Source organism: Macaca mulatta, chromosome 8 (genome assembly GCF_049350105.2).
Source record: "Macaca mulatta isolate MMU2019108-1 chromosome 8, T2T-MMU8v2.0, whole genome shotgun sequence".
In the NCBI taxonomy this organism is placed as follows: Eukaryota; Metazoa; Chordata; class Mammalia; order Primates; family Cercopithecidae; genus Macaca; species Macaca mulatta.
The window spans coordinates 138177460-138185368 of NC_133413.1; positions in this window are offsets into that span (position 1 = coordinate 138177460).

The window sequence follows — 7909 nt, forward strand, 5'->3', positions numbered from 1 at the left end:
GGTACTGACTATTAAGTGCTAACTATACATTGACAGTTGGGTCAGAACTAAAATGTCCTTGCATTGAATAGTATTCATTTTATTTGTTGACAAGAAAACTTGCAACTAAAAGTCTGAGCCTGGCATGTGATAGGAAAGGGTAGTATCAATAGTACTTATCCCCAAGGCTGTCATGGAGTAAAGCCTTGCTAGACCTAAGCACTTACAATAGGCCTGGCAAATGGCCAATAAGCGCATAGAAAGTTGCTCAGTGTTGGCAGGGCATGGTGGCTCATGCCTATAATCCCATCACTTTGGAAGGCTGAGGCAGGGCAGATTGCTTGAGCCCAGGAGTTCAATATCAGCTTAGGCAAGATGGTGAAACACTCGCTATGCAAAAAATACAACCATTAGCCATGCATGGGGGCATATGGCTGTAGTCCCAGCTGTCCCAGCTACTCAGGAGGCTGTGATGGGAGTATCAATTGCGCTCTCAAGTTCGAGGCTGCAGTGAGCTGTGACTGTGCCACTGCACTCCAACCTGGGTGACAGAAAAGACCCTGTTTCAAAAAAAATTAAAAAAAAAAGAAAGGTAAGTCAAAAAGTACAGTAAGATACCACTTCACACACACTGATATGACTATAATGAAAAAGAGAGAAAGACAGATAACAAGTACTGATAAGGATGTGGAGAAACTGAAACTTCATATACTGTTGGCAGGAATATAAAATGGTGCTGGCCGGGCACAGTGGCTCACTCTTCTAATCCCATCACTTTGGGAGGCCAAGGATCACCTGAGGTCAGGAGTCCGAGACCAGCCTTGTCATGGTGAAACCCCATCTCTACTAAAAATACAAAAAATTAGCTAGGCGTGGTGGCAGACACCTGTAATCCCAGCTACTAGGGACGCTGAGGCAGGAGAATCACTTGAACCCAGGAGGCAGAGGTTGCAGTGAGTCTAGATTGTGCCATTGCACTCCAGCCTGGGCAACAAGAGCAAAATTCCATCTCAAAAAATAATAATTAATTAATTAATTAATTAAATGGTGCAGCCACTTTGAAAAACAATTCCGCAGTTCCTCATATGGTGAGAATAGAATTACTATATGAAGGCTGGGTGTGGTGGTTTATGCCTGTAATCCCAGCACTTTGGGAGGCCGAGGCGGGTGGATTGCTTGAGCTCAGGATTCCAAGACCAGCCTGGGCAACGTGGTGAAACCCTGCCTCTACCAAAAATACCGAAAATTAGCTGGACGTGGTGGCATGCACCTATGGTCTCAGCTACACGGGAGGCTGAGGTGGGAGGACTGCCTGAGCCCAGGAGGCAAAGGTTGCAGTGAGTGGAGACTGTTCCACTGTACCACTGCACTCTAGCCTGTGCAACAGACGGAGACCCCATCTCAAAAAAAAAAAAGCAAAACTATATGATCCAGCATTTCCATCCATCAATAGATAGATAGATCCAAGATAAAAGAAACATATATTCCCACAAACATTTATACAGAAATGGTCATAGCAGTATTATTCACAACCCCCCAAAAGTAGAAACAACCCAAATGTCCATTAATGGATGAATGGATAAATAAAATGTGATGTATCCATACAATGGAATATTATTTATCAATAAAAGCAAGTGAAGTATTGATAATGCTATACCATTATCATCCATAATCACCAAAGTTCATTATGGATGAACTTTGAAGTGATTATGCCACATTGAAGCAGCCAGGACAAAGGACCACACATTGTATGATTCCATTGATATGAAATGGCCAAAATAAGCAAACTCATAAAGACAGAAAGTAAGTTGATGTTCGCCAAGGGCTGACTATGTTGTGGGAAATGGGGAATAACTGCTAATAGGTACAGGGTTTCTTTGGAGGGAAATTAAAATGTTTTAAAATTAATTGTGGGCAGGCACCACAGCTCACACCCTCAATCCCAGCTACTCTGGAGGCTGAGGTGGGAGGATGGCTTGAGCCCAGGAGTTCAAGACCAGCGTAGGCAACATAGTGAGACCCTGTCTCTAAAAGGTTTTCTAAAATGAGCCAGGTGCATACGCCTGCAGTTCCAGATTCTCAGAAGTCAGAAGTGGGGAGGATCACTCGAGCCCAGGAGTTTGAAACCACAGTAAGCTATGATTGGGCCACTGCACACCAGTTTGGGTGATAGAACGAGACCCCTTCTCTCAAAATAAATAAGATTGTGGTGATAGCTGTACAACCCTGTGAATAACTAAAAATTGTTGAACCATGCACTTTAAGTGCATGAATTGTATGGCATGTGAACTTTATCTCAATAAGGCTGTCATTACAAAGTTAAAAAGCGAGGCAGGCGCGTGAGCACATATGTGTCTAATATTAGCTAAAATAGTATCACCATTAGTAAACAAACTTTTAAAAAAAAATACCTTCTTTCTGAGAATGCAATTCTTCCTTATAATCAGAACCATGAATATACCAGGAAACTTTTTAAATCAGGGAACAAATGCCTACAAAGGACAGGCACAAGCCAGAAAGGGACTATGGATGAATTAAGTGGGCTGAGCGTATGGGTGCGGTGGAGACTGGGGCAAACTGAACAGCTCCTGGCCCTTTTAAAAGAAATCAGCTGCTCCTCAACTTCCATCCCCTTCTGCATGTAGGCCCAGAATTACCAAGTCTGCCTGTTGAAGGAAAAGCACAAATTCAGATTTTTAATGTGAAATCTATTGACTTGTGAGTGTTGGCACCTATTTTTAAATGTTATAAATGCTGAGAGGGCCAAAACCTGTCATCCAAGCCAACCTACCAGTAAGCAAGACTTGGTCCTCAAGCAAGTTTGCTGCCTCTGAGTACTTTAGCATGACTTTCAAAACCTTCCACCTCCACCTCGCCCTGCCTAAACCCACTTTACCCCTCACCACCTCTGCAAGAAGTTATACAAGCTATGATGAGAGACGGAAGAATTCATACATAAATAAAGAGTCCCAAAACATTCTCAAAGATGCCAAAGTAAGGCTAGGGTGGCATGGAGAGGGAGTGGGGCATAAAGTGTTCGATTGCTTATCTAATTAGAGAGCCCTATAACAGATTCTTTGTTCAAAGACCAAATTTAATTTACAATTTTATATCCCCAATGAAGTCAGTTTTTATTAATTTCCAGCACAGTATTTGGATATACTGGCCAGAACTTCAATATGTTCGTATTTAGTGTTTAATCCTCTAATGCATTCCAATTAATTATTTCAGTTTTATGGCAAACTGTCTTCGGCCAACATCCAAGCTGGACACCCCATGCCTCTCCACCCACCCAAAAACCCAGCTCGGGAGGTGTCAATATAATGACTTAAGGAGCTGAATGGTAAAGGACAAGAGTGGAAGGAAATTGTGCCTGCAATTATGCACTAATGCTTCACCAGAGAAGCAGATGGCATTCCTTGCATAAATTATTATTTATCCTTGGAATTCCCCTCTGCCTATTACCAAATCAACCCTTGAAAAAAAGTCTTTGTTGGGTCTGTGAAGTCCCCTGGCCAGTTTCCAACGTCTGCTCCCTCCCTCACATCCCACCCTACAGAGCAGCGAGGGTAAGAATTCCAACATGGCCTACAGGCAAGGGTTTCGAAAATCGTTGACGTTCTAAATATGTATGGACGGAGGCGCACAGAGAGGAGTCCTCTTTATTTCGCAGACTGGGAATCTGGGTGCAATGACCGCAAGCAGAAAGTGTGGAGCAGAACCTCCCAGCCTCAGCTGTATCCCCAGTGATAAGGCTTGCCACGCATAGATGTCACCAGGTTGCCCACCACAGCACGGGGCTTAGGCTGAACTGTACATTCTCTCATGGAATCCTTGAATAACGATTGAGGTGGGCACTAACGCTCCACTTTGAGGAAATGAAACGAAGAAACCAGAGACTCTGAGACGAAGAAAATGGCTTTGGGTTTTTTTGTGTTTTTTGACTTTTTATTTATTTACTTATTTTGTACAGATGAGGTCTAACTTTGTTGCCCAGACTGGTCTCAAAGAGTGGTGCTTTGGATTAGGTCCTATCATGATGAAAAATAAAAATAATTTTTTTTAATTTTAATTTAAAAAGAATACTGCTTTTTATTTTTTTCTCCTGACCGGGTCTCTCTCTCTATAGCCCAGACTGGAGTGTACAGTGGCACAATCTCATCCCACTGCAACCTCTGCCTCCTAGGTTCAAGTGATCTTCCCACCTCAGCCTCCTGAATAGCTGGGACTACAGGCATGTGCCGCCACACCTGGTTAATCTTTTATAGAGATGGGGTTTCACCATGTTGCCCAGGCTGGTCTTGAACTCCTGAGCTCAAGCGATCTGCCCACCTCAGCCTCTCAGAGTGCTGCAATTACAGGCGTGAGCCACCACGCCCAGCCAGAATACTGCTAATCTTAATATCAACAAGGCAGCTACCATTTTCGAGTGCCTGCAATGTCGTTTAACCTTCAGGACAGCTCTGAGAGACAGCTATAGTTGTTGCCATTTTCTACAGATTGAGAAACTGAGGCTCAATTAAGTGAAGTAATTCTAAGGCAGCACACCCAGTCAAGCGCAGTGACAGAATTCGAACTCTGGCTTGTGAGGATTCATGAGACTGCCAAGGCTTAGCTAACCCATTTCTTCTCCTGTGCACCATCATTGCCTCATTGTCTGCCCTCATTTTCTTTCTTTTCTTTTTTTTTTTTTAATTTTTATTTTTTGAGATGGAGTTTCACTCTTGTTGCCCAGGCTGGAGTGCAATGGCACAATCTCAGCTCACAGCAACCTCTGCCTCCTGGGTTCAAGGGAGTCTCCTGCCTCAGCCTCCTGAGTAACTGGGATTACAGGCATGTGCCACCACGCCCGGCTAATTTTGTATTTTTAGTAGAGACAGGGTTTCTCCGTGTTGGTCAGGCTGGTCTCGAACTGCCTACATCAGGTAATCCACCCACCTTGGCCTCCCAAAGTGCTGGGATTACAGGCGTGAGCCACCGTGCCCGGTCGCTCTGCCCTCATTTTCTCACCAAAACCAAAGTCTACTTTACAAGCACAGATATTACTAACTTGTCTTATGAAACTTTCCAGAAGAAAGAGAAAGAATATATGCTTTAGCAAGCCCCTTGGAGGACAAGGATTTGTCCATTTTTCTGTATCCACTGTCTTGACACTCATGGTGCCTTTGACCCCTCGGCATTATGCCCCCAGGAAAATGGCAAAAGTAAGAGGTAACCTCTCCTTCCTTATGTCCCTAAGGAAATTTGCCCTGGTCATCACCAGCAGCAGAGAAATAGAAAGCGCCGGGCGCCAGGCTTGACTGGGGCAGTGACAGGGCAGAGGCAACCCAGTTTATGATATCAAAAGGTTTCCAGTGTTGAATCTCATATCTGCTACTCACCATGTGAGTTTAAGCAAGTCCCTGCGACACCTCAATTTTCCCCATCTGTTAAATGAAATATTAACCTACACCTCCTAGGATTACTACGGAGATTTAAGGAGGCAATGCAGTGGGGCTTTCTAACCTTTTTAACTCACTGAGATGCATTTCCCGTATCGTCCAAGTGCATACACACACACACACAGAGAGAGAGAGAGAAAAAGGATTCATAAAAGAATACTTCATCTGCAATACACTTGGATATTTTCTGTGCTAGCCCATTTTGTGAAATTGCTCATCATAATTGATTAAATTCATCTCTTTTTTGCTGTTTTTAAATTTTTATACACGTAGGGGACTCAAGTGAGGATTTCTTTCATGGATACACTGCATAGTCGTCACGTCTGGGCATTAAATGTACTCATTATCCCGAGAGTGAACATTGTTAAATTGATTTCATGATCCACTAAGGGGTCATCATTTGCCATTTGAAAACTCTGACAATATGAGCTTCTCCCTAGCCCAGCTCCTGTTACCATCTTCCCATTCTTCCCTTCCTTCTTCAATTCAGATAGGATTTTCCTCCAGAGGGATTATAAAGTTGTAAGGAAATCGCCTGCAGGGGGTGCTGTTCCACACTTCTGTTGAAATGTGTGGTTTTTATTTCGTTGCATTTGCTTTTCGGTCAATGAGGCCAATGCATCTGGACTGGCTCCCATCCTCGTCACCCTTGCTCCAACAATGTTGGGGCCCAGCTCATCAACAAGGACACCTGAACAGAGCCCTACCCATCGATGGAACCGAAGCAAGGGCAAGGAAGAGTTCTCAACCCTTCTCTCTGTATATGATTAAAACTGGATTAGGCTAGGTGTGCCTTCAGCTCGGAAGCGCCCTCTAATAGCATTCCTTCATTAAGCATTTACAGGGTGCCTACCACGTGCCAGGCACTGTGCTGGGCTCTGGAGACCACATACTCTGTGAAGGGCACCTTGAGGCTTCATGGGTGAGAACGTGAGTAACACACAATCCATACTGACCCCAGAAGCTTCTGCTCAAGGAATCAGATATTAAAAAGCACAAAAGCTATGAAGTTGTTTTTTGGGTTTTTGTTTGTTTGTTTGTTTGTTTTTGAGACGGAGTCTTGCTGTGTCACCCAGGCGGGAGTGCAGTGACACCATCTCAGCTCACGGCAACCTTCGCCAGCCAGGTTCAAGCAATTCTCCTGCCTCAGCCTCCCAAGTAGCCGGGATCACAGGCATGCACCACCGTGTCTGGCTAATTTTTGTATTTTTACTAGAGACAGGTTTCACCATGTTGGCCAGACTGGTCTCGAACTCCTGACCTCAGGTGATCTGCCCGCCTCAGCCTCCCAAAGTGATGGGATTACAGGCATGAGCCACCACATCTCTGGCCAAAACTTGAATTTTTGTTTGTTTGCTTGCTTGCTTGCTTGCTTGTTTTGAGATGGGATCTCACTCTGTCACTCAGGCTGGAGTGCAGTAGCACAGTCTTGGCTAACTGCAACGTTGACAGCCTGGACTCAAGCTATCCTCTTCCTCCCACCTCAGTTTTCCAGTAGCTGGGATTACAGGCATACGGCACTGAACCCAGCTAATTTTTTTTTTTTTAATTTTTTTGTAGAGACAGGGTCTCACTATGTTGCTCAGGCTGGTCTCAAACTCCTGGACTCAAGCAATCTGCCGGCCTCGGTCTCCCAAAGTGCTGGGATTACAGGTGTGAGCCACCACGCCTGGCCAAACTTGTATTTTCTAACACAGAAGAATGAGGGGATTGTTTAAACTCTCAAAGGAAGGGTAAGGGATCATGAAAAGCTCCTACAGGATGACACTTGAGTTGGATTACTAAGGCACACGAGTAGAGATGTTAGGCTGGCAACCTGAGGGCTGACTCTGCCCACAGACACACTTTGCTTCTCCATATCATTTTTTTCCCAACACACTGCTGTTGGCTTGAAATCTCCACATAATTCTTACAGTAAGTTGCCAACATTTTAAAACCTGGATTACCACCTTCCCTGAAAAACAGGAAATATTGCCACCCATCAGCCCATATTTCAGGGTAACCACCAGAGCAGGTGCCAAATGGAAGCCACCAGATCTACACAGGCAAATGCTCTCCAGTTTACCATAGTCTCCACCACTCCCTATTGTATTCTTCGTTTACATTTCCTGCCAAACCTCTGTCAGCACCTGAGTTGGCAACCCTTGATGTGTTAGCGGAAAATGTGGATCAGAGGTTAGAAAGTTTCTAAACCTGGGTGTTGATCTACGCTTTATGCTTTGAAGGAAAACAGTTTTTCCAATGTTCAGAACAGCTCACCAAGGCAAAAAAAAAAAAAAAAGCTGTAGATTTCAATAGCAACCTTGTCTAGTCAGGAATAAAGGTACTACCCTGTGCCCTGGGTTTCCAGGACCACACCCCAGGAATCAGCCTCTGTGCATCATATGAATTCAGTGAAAGGAGGGAAATCCTAATGTAATGCCTTGATTCGTATTAAGTAGGAACAATGCCTGATTCTGCCTTCCTGAACTTCCAGAATTTTGCTTTTT